Source organism: Dermochelys coriacea, chromosome 7, assembly GCF_009764565.3.
Source record: "Dermochelys coriacea isolate rDerCor1 chromosome 7, rDerCor1.pri.v4, whole genome shotgun sequence".
NCBI classification, from domain to species: Eukaryota; Metazoa; Chordata; order Testudines; family Dermochelyidae; genus Dermochelys; species Dermochelys coriacea.
In genome coordinates, this window is record NC_050074.1 from 32682957 (window position 1) to 32699659 (window position 16703).

The 16703-nt window shown below is 51.0% G+C and overlaps 1 long non-coding RNA gene across 1 annotated transcript; it reads left to right on the forward strand.

The window, feature by feature from the left end:
- Positions 1-528: 528 nt before the first annotated feature.
- On the forward strand, positions 529-5837 carry LOC122460888. The gene is made up of 2 exons (XR_006282494.1): positions 529-950; positions 3795-5837. It is a non-coding gene; the product is annotated as an uncharacterized LOC122460888 (long non-coding RNA).
- The last annotated feature ends 10866 nt before the right edge of the window (positions 5838-16703 follow it).

Genomic DNA, 16703 nt, shown 5'->3' on the forward strand with positions numbered 1-16703 from the left:
GAGCTGAGGCTAGAACTCAGGCGTCCCCTTTACTGAGCAGGCCCCATGCCCCTCCCAGCGCTGAGGATAGAACCCAGGAGTCCTGACACTCAGCCTGCCTGCTTTAACCCAGCAGACCCCACTCCTCCCCCAGTGCTGGGGATAGAACCCAGGAGTCCTAGTTGCTTCTGGGGTGTGTCCCTTCCCCCCTCAGCACAGTAGTGTTTATCTTTAACCGTTGTGGAGCACTATCTCTGAGCTTAATTAACCCTCTAAACATGGGAGGGGGCAGAGCTTGCTTCCTTTGCCCGGGTCTCTGACCCCACCCCCAGATAAGGGGAAGGGACTGTGAGAAGAGGGTTGATGGGAATGGGGATATAACGATTAATCCTGGAGTTCTTGCAGGGGTCAAAGCCAATGCAGGAGGGTGAGGCAGGATGGGAGTGGGGACTGGTAGGTTAGAGCTGGGGGTGCTGGGAGCCAGGACTCCTAGGCTCTATCCCCAGCTCTGGGAGGGAAGGGGGGTCAGTGGGTGAAAGTGAGGGGAGTCAGGACCCCTGGATTCTCGGCCCAGCTCTGAGAGGGGAGTGGGGGCTAGAGGTTAGAACCAGGAGGCGATGGACCGAGCTAATCTATTGACATTTAGTCCCTGGATGGGGTCCTTCCAGGGCAGGCCAAATTTGGCGTTTGATTCCTCCAGAGGGGGCTGTTGGGGCAGCCCCTCCTTGCTGTGGGGGTGGAGGGCTGGGTTGTGGCTGGCTGTACTTTGAATCCCGAGGTGCTTATCAAATATTTACAGCCAGGCTAATCATTAACCTGCTTGTGCTTTATGGGCCTGGCCTCCTGGTGAAAAGATAGCCCAGCCCCACCCGGCCCATCAGTCCCTCCAGCTCTGGCAGGGTCCAGGCTGGCAAGGGTACAGTGAAGGGGAGACAGACAGACAGACAGACCGACCCAAGGGAGATGCCAAGGTAAGACCCTTTCCAAGTTTTCTTTCAATCTACCTAGTACACCACTCCATTTCTCTGAACCCTGCCATTGATCTTTTAACCCCTTTGTCTCCAGACAGGCTGATGTACCTGCGGGGCAGGCCCAGGTCTTTTTCCCAACCCCCTTGGAGGGACTCAGGGACCATCTCCATGGCACCCTGCAAGGTGTCCCTGAATGCTTTACCTGGCATGGAGATGCAGGCACCTATGGTGAAGGGGCTGTTTACTACAGGGGGCCCCTTACCCAGCAGTGAGATGCAGCTGTCTCTGCGGTAGGGTTCGGGGGCTGCTCATACAAAGATCCCTTACCTGGTGCTGAGATGCAGCCACCTCTAGGGTGGGACATGGCTGCTGTTTAACAGCACACAGCAACACACAAGTGCACAACAGTTCAGGATGGGCAGTGAAGGGGAATCTGGTCTCTCATTGACATGGCATGGGGGATAGAGGAAGGCCGGATGGAATCAGCCCAGCTGGGATGTGTCCATCAGGAAGTCCTAGTGCAAAGTAGCTTGGGATCTCGACAAGCCCCACAGGCTTCAGAACACTTGGCCTTGTGATGTCATTGCAACCCCCAGTGTCACAGCAATAGGGAGGGTAGAGCCCCAAGCTGGAGTCAGGACTCTCTTAGGTGTCTGAATAGGAAGTAGATATGGCTTTTCAGTCTGCCATTCTGGGAGTCAGGACTCCTGGGTTCTGCCTTGAATTTGAGAGAAGAGGGGTCTTGGGGCTGTTGGGAATCAAGACTCCTTGGTTCTAGCCCTAGCTATGGGAGGGGAGTGGGGTCTAGTGGTTAGAGCAGGCAGGCTGGGAGTCACGACTCCTGGGCTCTATCCCCAGCTCTTGGGGGGAATCTAGTGGGGGGCTGCTGAATGTCAAAATTCCTGGGTTCTGCTGCCCCCATGTGAATTAATTTGCCTTTCCAGAATCTCTGTGTTTCTTCCTCTATTTCCCTACCCAGCCTGGCCCATGTTACTATTTGCCTCTGTGTCCCCTCCCTGGCACTGGGTCCTGTCCCAACCATCGATCACCCCTGGCTGAAGGAGAAAGGTCTGGTTTATTTCTTTGCTCTTTTCCACACTTCTGGCCTGGGAGTTATTGGTTCATGGGGAATAAGGCTAAACCACTCACCCACTGGGTGTCCTCCCTAAAGATTAACTGGGCATGGAAGTCCCCCACACCTCTCCCTACAGCATAGCACCCCCTAGTGCCACACTGGGCACTGACTGTGAGGGAAAGTGCCCCACCCTGCTGCCTGCAGCACCAGGAGCTTTTTCTATCTTGATCCCTGCTGAGATCCAGTTAGGTCATTTGGGGTCTGGTACAAGGAATGAAATCCTTAATACTTTTTTAGAGCCCCCCCCCCCATACATTTCCTTGAAACTCTGGACCTTTAGGCATCCAGGCCACAATCTGTCAGAGACCTTGGGTCCCTCCGGATCAGAGTCCTTTTATTATGGCTCCTTATCAAGGAGCCTTCTTTAACCGCCCTTGGCACCCTGGATGCCAAGGGGCGAAGTTCAGCTCCCAGCCCCGGTGCTGCATGCAGTGCAGCTCATAAAACAAGCAGGCTTCATTGCTTTATTGCCCCTCATGCCTTATCGCCGCAGCTTCCTTATTGCTGGGGAACTGGGCTAACGATCCCATGGATGGTGAACTTGTGACTCTGTGCCAATTTCCGGGTGGCTCAGTAGGGGGATTTCTCCTCTCCCTGCCAATGCCCGAGTTCAGCACTAGGGGGCGCTTTGCGGCAGTGAATGGGGGGAGGGAGGGGGCTCAGAGGGGGCGTTCTCCCCTTGCAGCCAGTGCTGCCCTCAATGTCCCAATGCCATGCTAGGGGAGGCTGTGCTGCAGTGAGTGGGTTGGAGGGCCATTAGGGGGCACTCTCCCCTCACAATCGGTACTGATTTAACACCGTCTGGGCACATTGTCATTTGGGTAGCTCCAGTCTGCATCCTTTAGTCATTTTTCAGCAAATCTGCTTCTCTTCCTGTCCTAAACACCGTGTTAGTCTGTATTCGCAAAAAGAAAAGGAGTACTTGTGGCACCTTAGAGACTAACAAATTTATTTGAGCATAAGCTTTGAAGTGAGCTGTAGCTCACGAAAGCTTATGCTCAAATAAATTTGTTAGTCTCTAAGGTGCCACAAGTACTCCATTTTTTTTTGTCCTAAACGTTTGTGCATCATTGTTAAACAGCCCCTGCGCTCCATTCCAGTGATGGCTGCATCTCAGCGCCGGGTGAGGGATCCCAGTATAATCAGCCTTTGCATCCCACTGCAGAAGCAGCTACATCTCAGCACCATACAAGGGCTCCCTGAATAAACAATTTCCATTTAGCTGGTGTTACAACTTTCATATTTCTGACCAGAAAGTTTGAAACCACCAAAGAAAAGGCTGCCCTACTGTGAATAGTCCCTGGGTTTGTATTGAGTCCAGTGCTTGCTGGGACAGGTACATATGTAGTGCAGACATGATCAAGGCTTGTGGCTGTTTATCTCACTAGCAAGTCACAATGTCTTGATTTAAATTATTCCTAGTAATTTAGCCCTGCATCTCAGTGGCTGCATCTCAGTGCTGAGGAGCACTCTCTGGTATGTTTTGGGATGCTCTAGAAATATTAGTATGATTTATTATTAGGTTAATATCAGAATGAGGGAGAAACAACCCAAGAAAGGAGAAAAGACAAAGCCGTATCTGCTCCTGTGTTTGGCACCTCACACATTTGGGGCAATTTCTGGCTGGTCCCAAGGCACTTCCATGATAAACATGAAGATAAATCAATAAATAATGCTAATAATTGGTACTGGGTTCCTTATTCCTTCAGGTGCCCAATTCAGGATCCCCTGTCTCCGGCAGGTGACTACCTCCATCCCAACCTGAGTCCGGCACACAGCTCTCACCTCGCGCCAGCGATGCACTGTCCAAGCATCACTTGGAGAAACGCTTCCCCTTGAACTCGCATCCCGGCGTGCAGGAAGCCCCTATTGCACATGATCCCCTGGGGCTGGAAGTGACCGACAGACACCACCTCCTGCCTAGTGGGAGACTGCCCCCTGCTAGAAGGTGATGCCTAATGGATGTAACAGCAACTCCATGTGGAAGGTTTCATCCTGTTTCCAGTGGGGCTGCTGTTATTTTTGATAGGCTGTCAGGAGCGTCGCATGGAGCAGGGGGCAGGATGGGGGGAACATCAGCTAGAGAGTGTTTGTGGGGGGGTAGGAGATGCTGGGTCGAGCCCCACCCCCAGAGGGTGTATACCGGCTAGGGCCTCTCGGTATTACTGTAATACTCAGAATAATGCACACACCATAATGGGGACTGTAGCGGGGTGGTCACTGGCTCCTGCCCTGAAGGGCTTGAAATCAGCCCTGGGAGAAGGCTGAGGCTGCGAGAGGGCTGTTGTTAGGGAAAGCAGCAAGCCTCGGCTAATTGGGGAAACAGCCACAGCTGTGGCCACACCCCAGTCAGGGTCCAGCTGGCCTTTATAAGAGGGCAGTGGGCCAGGAGGACCCAGCCTCTCTCTTCATGTTGAAAGGGAGGAGTCTGACTGCTAGGAGCTGAGCAGAGTACCTAAAGTGGAGCAGGGCGGGAGAGCTCCGGCCTGAGAAACCCACAGGCTGAAGGCCTAGGAAAAGGGAACTGGAGTTGCAGAGGGTAGCCCAAGGGTAGGCAGAAGCAGCAGGTCCAGACCCTCCTTGCTGATGAGTGGCAATTGTACTGCAGTCCGCCCCAGGGAGCGGGGGCTAGATGGTGACTGGCAGTAGCCAAAGACTGAAGCGAGGTGAGGATAGAGGGTGGAGGTTCCCTGTGGGGGTGAGACCCAGATTTGTGGGGGTACTGTCAGGGGGCAGCACCCTGATGTGAAAAGGGTACTGGAGTCTGGGAGGGACTTGGGGGCCCAGCTGCAAGCGGAACACCGGCCTGCAGAGGGTGCTCTGGAGGCTGGAAATGCTAATTCCCTGGACCACCAGCAGGAGGCGCTGCAGGGGTGAGTCCCACTCCACTGCAGAGACCCTGAGCTCAGTTGGGGCCTCCAGGTGCTACCATAATACTATTAATAATGCGCACATAATAAAGCCCCATCTCAATCTGGGCATCTAGATGCTACCATTCTGCCACTAATAATGTGCACTTTAGAAGGAGACACTGATCTGGGTTAGGACCTTCTGCTGTTACTGTAATACTGCTAATAATGTGCACCTCACAATGGCCTGTAAATACAACTTTTATACTACTACTAATGTGCACCCCCTAAGGGGGCCCCGACTGCAGTTGAGGCCTCTAGGAGCTACCATAATATTACTAATAGTGAGCATGACATAATTTGTTCCACCTCCACAGGGTACTGTAACACTGCTAATAATGCACAAGCTTTAATGAGGCCCGATCTCAGTAATACACCTAACACAGGGATGACAACAGCCAGTCCCACGCTGGGAGTCAAGCCGCTGGAGATTCAGAGCGGGCTCTGGCCAGCTCTTCCTTGTGTGTTGGTAGCCAGAGGGGTGGCGGGTGAGCAAAGATAGGAGGGGGGCTAGGGAGCTGGTTTCCCACCTGCAGCAGGGCTGGAAGGCGGCTCTGGGACACAGGGGCTTTAAGAGCGGATGGGGGCAGGGCAGATAAGGAGCCGCCCCCCAAGACCCAGTGCACAGGACTATGACCTATGAATTGACAGCCAGTCCTTCTGCCATGCCCTGGCTGTCAGTTCTGTAGGGCACAGGTATGTTCACCTCCGTGACCTCGGCATGGCGACCGGCGGGTGTGCCAGGGAGCGAGGGGTTACCTGGGGCTGGGGTGGGAGGGATGGGAGATGACTGGATGGATGGGGAAGACCTGAGGAGGGGAAATAAACTGGATTCCCAGCAAAGACGTCTGAGGCTCCTTATTGGCTCTACAATCTGTGCGGGGGGTTGCGGGGAGCTTTTCACCAGCGTTTTCTGGACACCATAGGGTTAATGATATAGCAGGAGTCGTTGATACCAGACCCCTACTTCATTAGCTGCACACTCTGGGGGATGGGCAGGGGGAGCCAGGCTCTGAGACCCTGGGGGAGCTCATAGGGGAACACTAGCATCAACCCACATCCCAGGACCCCGACTACCCTCCTCAGCCTGGAACCCCTCCATCCTGAGGGCTGGTGCTAGGCTGAGAGGTGTGCCAGGAACTATGGATCAGGCCAGGCTGGGGGTGAGGAGAGTGTGTGCCAGGATGTACAGGCGAAGCTAGGCCTGGGAGGGGTGTGTGCCAGGAGGTCTAGGTCAGGCCAGGCCTGGGGTGGGGTGTGGGCCAGGAGGTCTGGGTCATGCCAGGCTGTGGGTGGTGGTGCCTGGGGCTGGGGGTGCCAGGAGTCTGGGTCAGGCTGGGAGGGGGTGCGTGCCAGGAGGTCTGGAACAGACCAGGCAGGGGTGGGGGGTGCCAGGAGGTCTGGGTCAGACCAGGCGGGGGTGGGGGGTGCCAGGAGGTCTGGGTCAGGCCAGGCGGGGGTGGGGGGTGCCAGGAGGTCTGGGTCAGGCCAGGCGAGGGGGGAGATGCCAGGAGGTCTGGGTCAGGCCAGGCTGGGAGGGGGTGCGTGCTAGGAAGCCTGGGTCAGGCCATGCGGTCTGGGTCAGGCCAGGTGGCGGGGGTGTGTGTGTGCCAGGAGGTCTGGGTCAGGCCAGGCTGGGTGTGTGCCAGGTACGGGTCAGGCCAGGCTGCTGCATGGGGGTTTCCAGTCATGATAATCCTGTTCCCCCCTGCTAGTGAATAGAGTACAGTACACTGAGCCCTTCCTTCAGTAACCCAACTGTATCCACCAGGAGGCGAGCTAAACCCGCTTTTGTCCAAGGTCTCACAAGATGTTATCAGCAGAACTGAGGTTAGAACCCAGGAGTCCTGACTCTTAGGTGCCCCTTCTCCCGCTCTGACTCACTAGACCCCACTCCCCTCCCAGAGCTGGGAATAGAACCCAGGAGTCCTGCTATAAGCAGTGTGGAAGGCTCCCTCTCAGGTGACACAAAGGGGACATGTGGCCCCTGCCCAGGCTGGAGTTTAGCCGCTCCCTCAAACTCGGCTGGTGCTCCCTGGGATAACAGGGTTCCCTGGCCAGCACCCCTCCCTATGGTCAGTGGAGGCTGTCTGGGCTAGGCCTGGGGAGAAGAATATGAGCTCATGGGGTGTTGGCTGCTCTCTTCTGCCAGCTGTTCTGCAGTGAGCTCAGCACTGGGCTATGACAGGCCATGGCCCGGGGGATGGGGGTGGGGAGGGGTTTCATATGATGAGAAGAAGGGGCTGGGGCTGCAGCTGCTCAGAGGCTAATACACGTGGCTTCCTCCTTTGGACTCTAGCCAGGCTTGGGAGTGGGGCCTAGTGGGAGAGAGCAGTGGCTCTCAACTTTTCCAGACTACTGTACCCCTTTTGGGAGTCTGATTTCTCTTGCGTACCCCAAGTTTCACCTGACTTCAAAACTATTTGCTTACAAACTCAGACGAAATACAAAAGTGTCCCAGCATGCTATTACTGAGAAATTGCTCACTCTCTCATTTGTACCATATCATTCTAAAATAAATCCACTGGAATATAAATATTGTACTTGTATTTCAGTGTATAGTGTATAGAGCAGTATAAACAAGCCATCGTCTGTATGAAATTTTAGTTTGCACCGACTTTGCTAGTGCTTTTTGTGTAGCCTGTTGTAAAACTAGGCAAATAACTAGGTGAGTTGATGTACTCCCTGGAAGACCTCTGTGTACCCCCCATGTACCCCTGGTTGAGAATCACTGCGTTAGAGCAGGGGGCTGGTAGTCAGGACACTTGGGTTCTATTGCCAGCTCTGGAAGAGGAGTGTGGTCTAATGGTTAGAGCAGGGGGGGCTGAGAGTCAGAGCTCCTGGGTTCTGGCCTCAGCTCTGGTGGAGGAGTGCAGTCTAATAGTTTGGGGAGGAGGCTGTGAGTTAGAAACTAGGCTTGCCAATTCTCCAGGAATTAACAATTATGTCATGTGATGAAACCTCCAGGAATATGTCCAACCAAAATTGGCAACTCTAGTCAGGACTCTGGGGTTCTCTTGCTAGGCTCATATGAGTATGACCATGAGACGAACTGGGTGAGTAAAGATATTTGTGTAAGTGTTTGCAGGACCAGGGAGGATTTGATCTAGAAGAACATATGGTAGTATCTAGAGGCCCTGACCAAGATCAGGGCCCCCATCAGGGCAGGCACCCCACAGCCAAGATTGGGGCCCCCATTGTGCCAGGCATTGTCCAAAAACACAATCTCTGCCATGAAGAGCTCATGGTCTAAGCAAAGGCAGGATTATTCCACCCCATTTTACCTCTGGGGAAATGGAGGCACAGTGTCTGACCCAAGGTCACAAAGGCAGTTTTTGGCAGAGGTGAGACTAAAACCCAGCTTGTCTAGCTCCCAGTTGAACACTGTAACCACAAGCTCATCCTTTAATAGCCTGGGCATAGGGCTAATTGTTCTCACGCACTATCCTCTGCTGGCACTGACCATGGGATGAAAGCTGTCCTCAGAGATCATCTGGAGCCAGGATTTTATGGAGGAAGCAGCCATTCTGCTGGGCAAACATCCCAGCCTTATTTACAAGGTGGTGACTAGCCAGATGGGCTATTTCAACAGCTGGGGAGAGGTGGCAGTAGAAGTAGGAGTAGAACCAGTGAAACAGCTGAGAAGGGGGTGGGTGCTGCAAGGGAGAAGGCTCTTGCACCGTGCCCAGTGCTAATACCCCCCTCAGACCCCTGTGCATTCATTGTAGTGTCCCTGCACCCTGGGGCCCTTGATCTCCTTCTGCTCGCATAACAATGCTCTCCACTTTCTCCATCCACTGTGGCACAAGAGCCTCCTTCTCTGGAGCTACAGCACTTCATGCTGGGGGAGGAGGGCATGCAAGAGCTTCTTTCTCACACTTTCTCTGGGGTCTGGATTATTTAACCCTGAGAGCGAGGAGCTGTGAGTTTGGGGCTCTGCCAGCCTCATGATAAGGGCTAGGGCTGGGTTAAGTTCCCGGAGAGGAAGCACATTAGCATGTTACATGAGTAGGGGAACATTTGCTGTTCTAGCAGGGAAGTTTCCTGGTTTTCAGAGCTCATTAGGGAATCTAGACTCCTGGGTTCTGCCCCCAGCTCTGGAAGGGGAGGAGTCAGGACTCCTGAGTTCTATTCCCAGGTCAGGGAGAAAACTGCTCACCCCCTGCTGAGTGCACACAGCCTGCAGGAGCCTAGCTTCTGAACAGATGTTGTAGGGGTCAGGACTCTACCTAAGACCCTATTGTTTGAATCTTACTCCTTAGCCATTTTCTAATTAGATGGAGACTTCCGTCTCCCTTCCGAGCTGGTACTTTCCCCCACAGGTGTGGGCGTTAACTCCAAAGTCAAAGCCAAATCCTAACACATTCAGTTCCGTGCTGCATCCCTTCAATTGGACACAAGGTCATCCTTCACGTCCTGTCTCAAACGGATGCTGCATGCAGTAGTCCCCTATCCTCCACCCCAGAGGTGGCTGAATCTCAGCACCGGAAAAGAGATCCCTGCATAAATCACTCCCGCACTCCACCACGGAAGCTGCTGTGTATCAGCATTAGGTGGGGACCCCCATGTAAACAGCCCCCCACATCCATCCCAAAGGTGGCCGCATCTCCTCACTGGGTGAGGGAATACCGGGATAGCCACAGTGCCCTACCCCCACAGCTGGGATCCCTTTATAAAAGCCCCACGTCCGAGGTGGGTGTATCTCAGCCTCCGCAAAGGTCAGCTGGATCCTTGAGGGGGCGGCTGAGGGGAATGACAGGGCATGAGAACCGCAAAAGTTTTTTGCAATCCCTGAGGGGTCAGTGAGAAGCACAAACAGGGAGTGGAACAACTGGAGCGCTCTGAACTCAGGGTCAAGCCTGAATTCTTTGGCTGGTTGGAATGTGAGCCCCCCATGCCCAGGCCAGGAGGGTGCATGGCTGGGCAGGGTTTGAGGAATCGCTGCCATGATCCTCTCCCTGCGAGTCCTTGCCTTTTATTGCCTGCTTCCCCAGCTCTGCCATGAGCTACAGTTTTTCTTTGCTTGGGAGCCCAGACAGCAAACTTTTAATAGCGGAAACAATGAGGCACTGGCCTCTTAAGGGGAATACGCAGACTCTCTCCTCCTGTTCTCCCTTATTTGGGAGGACAACTGGGCTGATTTTGTTCTGGTTTCTTGGCTTGGGTTCTCAGAGGCATTTTTAGCCATCGGTATTTAATCCCCAAGCAGACCAATGGCATCCCCCATTCCCACAGTCGGCTGGAGGGGCCCCACTGGGACAAAGGCTGATGCAATGAGATCTCTTTGTAGTAGGGCTTTGCAAAGAGCACTGCTTGCAAAGTTAGCCCTTTAATGTGGTTAGAGACATGGATATGGCTGGGCTGGATCAGACCCATGGGCCCACCCAGCCCAGTATCCTACCTCCAACATTAGCCATCATCAGATGCTTTGAGGGAAGGTGCAAGAAAACTCTCTAATGCACAAGCATGGAGCAGCTGGCATGGGCCAGCAGTCAGGTCAATTCTCTTTCCATTCCAAGGGACACTAATAAACATAATCCCAGGGTGAGCAGTGGAGTGGGGAGCCCCAGCACAGGATTGTTCTATATATCTAGCCCTCACATCTCCTGAGAAGGGCAGTGTGGTCTAGTGGGTAGGGCTGAGGTTTGGGACACCTGTTTTCTATTCCTGGCTCTGCTCTGTGACCTTGAGCAATGTTCCTTCTCCCTTTTGTATCCCCTCCTGCCGTTATTGTAAACTCTTTGGGGGCAGGGATGGTCTCTATGTTTGTGTGTGCAGTGCCTGGCACAGTGGGGGCCCCGATCTCGGTGTCTATGCAGTACCCGGCACAATGGAGGCCTCAGTCTCCGTCAGGGTCTGTGCAGCACCTGGCCTGACATCACTCCAGTCTCAACAGAGACTTCTAATTACTACTGTGATAGAAACAATAATATAATAATGTAATTACCAGGGACCAGCTTTCCAGCACCAGGCCAGAGAATTTCCAGAAGGCTTGGCCATCTTAGGTTCACATCATTAAGCACTCAAGAGTTACAGATCTTTGCATAATAACAGTCTGCTCCTGTGACCCGAGTCTGATTTAACCCTGTCTGTGAGTATGAGGTCTGGTCACCATTTCAGGTAAGGCAGAGTCCCTCCTGCCATCTCTTCTCTCCAACCTGTTCTGATTCCTGGCAGTCATTGGCGGTGCTAGGCATAAACAGACTAAGCAATTGCTCAGGGACCCAAGTAGCTCAAAGGGACACCCATTCACGTTTTTAGGGTGTGTTGGGGGGGGAGAGAGGGAAATATTCCTGCTTAGGGCCACCAGTGGGCTAGCGCTGCCTCTGCTGGCAGTGGATGGCCCTTTGAGGGTATCCCTTCTTAAATACAGGCTCTGATCCTGTGCCCAAAGTGGGAAATTCCAACCCCCAGCCATGCCTTTTTTGTCCTACACAATTAGCCAAGTCAGGTTGTTTTGGTTAGGAGGAGAAATTGATGCTGGAGTCAGGTATCTTTGATGCAATCCTGTTTATTTACAAAGAAAGTACAAAGTCCTGTTTCCCAAACAGCAGGAGGCAGTTTCTTTACTCATAGTTCCAAGCCTTTTTCCAGCCAGTCAGCCCAAAAATCTCTCTTCTCTCTGTAGGCTTTTACTCGGGGCCAGGCTCCTAATGCGTGTTCTGCTGTCTCCTTGCCTTTTCTGTCTGTTCTCTCGGCTTCTTTAAACACACAGACACATGACACAGCTGCAATCAAATCAATTCCCCCACCACTGAATTTTGTATCAGATCTTAATGGAACCCCAAAGTATTGTCTCCTCAGGTGGGACCAGTTGAAAGTCATTCAGAGTTGATGGCCCTTGTTGGCTCTCTCATTAATAGGTTAGGTTAAGATTTTGTCACGGTTATTTTTAGTAAAAGTCAGGGACAGGTCACGGGCAATAAACAAAAATTCATGGAAGTCCACGACCTGTCCCTGACTTTTACTAAAAATAACTGTGTCAAAATGAGGGTGATGGGGGGATGAGAGACTGAGTCCTGTTGGTGAGGGGGTGGGGGAACGGTCCAGCACTGTGGCTGACAGCTCTGGGGTCTCCCCAGTGCCCATGGCAGCTCAGAGCTCTGGGTCCCCCCACTGTCCACGGCGGCTGGGAACTGTGGGGGCCCCTACTGCGCATGGTGACTGATAGCTGTGGGGCCTCCTGTCATCTGCAGAGCTCCAGGGCCCTGCCAGCTCACAGCTCCATCCCTGCCGCCCTGGGGCTGAAGCAGAATATGTCACAGAGGTCTCTGGAAGTCAGGGAATCCGTGACCTCTGCGACGTAATCTTAGCCTTATTGATAGGTCTCCTCAAGAGGTTCCATATCTCTCCATATGGAATAGACTGGCCTTGTCAAGGTTTCTTTGGCTTTTCAACCCAGAACAACAAAATGGCTGTTAAGATGTAAATCGGGAGCCAGGCTACAAAAATGGAAGTCATTTCACAAAGCAGACTTCACAGTGTGATCCCCTTTGTCAGTCAGGATGCCTGGGTTCAGTTCCTGGCTGTACCCCAGATATCTATTTTGGGCCAGGGTTTCAAGGACTTGGGACCCCTCAGCCCTGATCTTTATGGAAAATCTGGCCAATTCTTTTGGTGCCTAAAAGGGAAGCCCATAACTGCCCAGTGCCTCAGTTTTTTCTCTCTGCAAAATGGGGATAATGGTACATCCCGATTTCACAGTGGGGAGTGCAAGAATAAATACACTAACAAAAGCAAGGTATTTAGATGCTATAGTCATGGGGCCATGTAAGTACATAAGAACGGCCATACCGGGTCAGACTAATGGTCCATCTAGCCCTGTATCCCGTCTGTGACAGTGGCCAGTACCAGATGCTTCAGAGGGAATGAAGAAAACAGGGATTATGGAGTGATCCACCCCAGTCATTCAGTCCCAGTTTCTTGCAGTCAGACACTTGGGACATGGGGTTGCATCCCTGACCATCTTGGTTAAATAGCCATTGAGGGACCTAGCCTCCATGAAATTATCAAATTCTTTTTTGAACCCAGTTATAATTTTGATCTTCACAACCTCCCCTGGCAACAAGTTCCTCAAGTTGACTGTGCGATGTGTGAAGAAGTACTTCCTTTTGTTTGTTTTAAACCTGCTGCCCATTAATTTCATTGGGTGACCCAAGTTCATGTGTTATGCGAAGGAGTAAATAACATGTCCTTATTCACTTTCTCCACACCAGTCATGATTTTATAGATCTCTATAATATCCCCCTTAAGGCTTGTCAACTTTCTCACTCAGGGGTGTGAAAAAACACCCCCCTGAGCACAGCAAGTTTCAGCACTGTAACGTGCCAGTGTAGACAGTAGCTATGCCCCTCGTGGAGGTGGTTTTTTAAGAGCGCTGGGAGGGCGCTGTGCCGTGACTACACAAGCAGCGCTTTAACGATGCCAGTGTAGACTAGCCCTTAGTTGCCTCTTTTCCAAGCTGAAAAGTCCCAGTCTTTTTAATCTCCTTTCATACAGAAGCTGTTCCATCCCCCTCATCGTTTTTGTTGCCCTTCTCTGTACCTTTTCCAATTCTAATATATCTTTTTTGGGATAGGATGATCAGAACTGCACGCAGTATTCAAGGGGTGGACATATCATGGATTTATATATTGACATTATGATATTTTCTGCCTTATTACGGTTCCTAACATTCCCTTAGCTTTTTTGACTGCTGCACATTGAACAGATCTTTTCTGAGAACTATCCACAATAACTCTTTCTTGAGTGGTAACAGCTAATTTAGATCCCATCATTTTGTATGTACAGTTGGGATTATGTTTTCCAATGTATATTACTTTGCATTTATCAACATTGAATTTCATCTGCCATTTTGTTGCCCTGTCACCCAGTTTTGTGAGATCCCTTTGTAGCTCTTCGGAGTCTGCCTGTGACTTAACTATCTTGAGTAGTTTTGTATCATCTGCAGATTTTGCGACCTTACTGTTTACCCCTTTCCCAGATCATTTTTTGAATATGTTGAATAGCACTGGTCCTAGTACAGATCCTTAGGTGACATAACTATTTACTGCTCTCCATTCTGAAAACTGACCATTTATTCCCAACCTTTGTTTCCTATCTTTTAACCAGTTACTGATCCATGAGAGGACCTTCCCTCTTATCCCATGACTGCTTACTTTGCTTAAGAGCCTTTGGTGAGGGACCTTGTTAAAAGCTTTCTGAAAGTCCGAGTACACTATATGCATTGGATCACCCTTGTCCACATGTCGTTGACCCCTCAAAGCATGCTAATAGATTGGTGAAGCACGATTTCCCATTAGAAAAGCCATGTTGATTCTTTCTCAACAAACAAATCATGTTCATCTCTATGTCTGATAATTCTGTTCTTTACTATAGTTTCAACCAGTTTGCCTGGTACTGAAGTTAGTCATACTCACCTGTAATTGCCAGGATCACCTCTGGAGCCTTTTAAAAAAAAATTAAAAATTGGTGTCACATTAGCTATCCTACAGTCTCCTGGTTTAAGTGATAGGTTACAGATTCAGATCTGAGTTCTTTCAGAACTCTTGGGTGAATACCATCTGGTCCTGGTGACTTATTACTATTTAATTTATCAATTTGTTCCAAAACCTCCTCTACTGATACCTCAATCTGGGACAGTTCCTCAGATTCGTCATCTAAAAAGAATGGCTTAGGTGTGGGAATCTCCCTCACATCCTCTGCCATAAAGACTGATGCACAGAATTCATTTAGCTCCTCCGCAACAGCCTTGTCTTCTTTGAGTGCTCCTTTAGCGCCCCGATCATCCAGTGGCCCCACTGATTGTTTGGCAAGCATCCTGCTTCTGATGTACTTACATTTTTTTTTTAATGTTAGTTTTTGAGTCTTTTGCTAATTGCTCTTCAAATTCTTTTTTGGCCTGCCTAATTATACTTTTATACCTGACTTGCCAGAGTTTATGCTTCTTTCTATTTTCCTGTGTAGGCCTTAACTTCTAATTTTTAAGGATGCCTTTTTGCCTGTAACTGCTTCTTTTACTTTGTTGTTTAGCTATGGTGGCACTTTTTTGGTCCTCTTTCTATGCTTTTTAATTTGGGGTTATACATTTAAGCCTCCATTATGGTGTTTTTAAAATGTTTCCATGCAGCTTGCAGGCATTTCACTTTTGTGACTGTAACTTTTAATTTCCATTTAACTGGCTTCCTCATTTTTGTGTACTTGTCCTTTATGAAGTTAAATGCTAGTGTGGAGTAACTATGTAGACGGTCCCCAGAAGATGAACTAAAGGCTTGGTCCAACACATGTTGACTGATGATTCCCAGCGACTTAATGGGACTCTCTTCACTGGCTTCAAAGGGCATTGGATCACACCCTAAGTGAACTGCTCCCCTTTGGAACAAGCAGTTCGCCAACACTTGGGGCCTTGCCAGGCTGTTTCTGAGAGGAGGAAGAAGAGGATGCAAAGGGGATATGTTCTGTGGTGCAATCTTATTTATTTGCAAAGAATGTCCACACTGTCCTGTGTCCCTGATCACAGCAGGAACAAACAAGCAGCAGTGTTTGTGCTCACAGTTTCCAAGCCTGCCTCTCCAGTCAGTCCTAGATCTGTCTCTTTGCTGCCTCCCAGGGCCACGCTCACCTCTGCTCCTCTTGCTGTCCGCTGGCTCTCTGCCTCTCTTACATGGTCACAGGCTCAGCTTGCTAAGCAAACCCCCAGCCCCTGCATTTGCGGTCAGTCCCAGGGATTCATAGATTCATAGATACTAAGGTCAGAAGGGACCATTCTGATCATCTAGTCCGACCTCCTGCACAACGCAGGCCACAGAATCTCACCCACCCACTCCTACGAAAAACCTCACCTATGTCTGAGCTATTGAAGTCCTCAAATTGTGGTTTAAAGACTTCAAGGAGCAGAGAATCCTCCCTCAAGTGACCCGTGCCCCATGCTACAGAGGAAGGAGAAAAACCTCAAGGGCCTCTTCCAATCTGCCCTGGAGGAAAATTCCTTCCCGACCCCAGGGAAACTCTGCAGCCAACATGGCTTAGCCATGCTCAGGCTTTGCCATGCAGCTGATTGCCTTGGGTGGTTTCTGTTGTCTCCAGCTCTCCTGCTCTATGAAGGAACTTAATTGCTCCTTGCATTTTTCCCAAAAGAAGGGTGGTTCGCACGGCCAGTGGCTTTAACCAGGCTGCCACGATACCTGTCAGCATGAGTAGAATTGTCTGGGAGGAGGATCTGAAAGAAGCTGGGTTATGGGGCATAGCAGCAAGCCTTTACCTTACAGTGACTCATTCCAGAACTTTGCTGACTTCATCTGTGATGCAAGACCCCATTGACAAAGAAGGGTTCCAGATGGGCTGTTAAATGACGCAGAGGGAGGTAGAAGGAGTGGCCAAAGGGGCGAAAATGGACGAGGGCAGTTTGGGTGAGGGTCGGGCCATCTCTCTTTGTGTGTGTGTGTGTGTGTGTGTATATATATATATATATATACACTTTACTCCCTTCCCCACCACACTGAATCAAACCAGTGGGCCCACCTAGCCTGATATCCCTCTTTGTTGCCACCTAAGATCACCCCACTGGGGGTAAGCTAGCCCAATATTCCCCCATCCCTTTTCCCAGCAGCCCCAGTTCAGACCCATGGAGCAATCTAGCCGGACTATCTAACCGGGTGTCAAGAAGACAGTGGGAGGGGATTTGATGGGATGACGTTAGGCAGTTTGGGT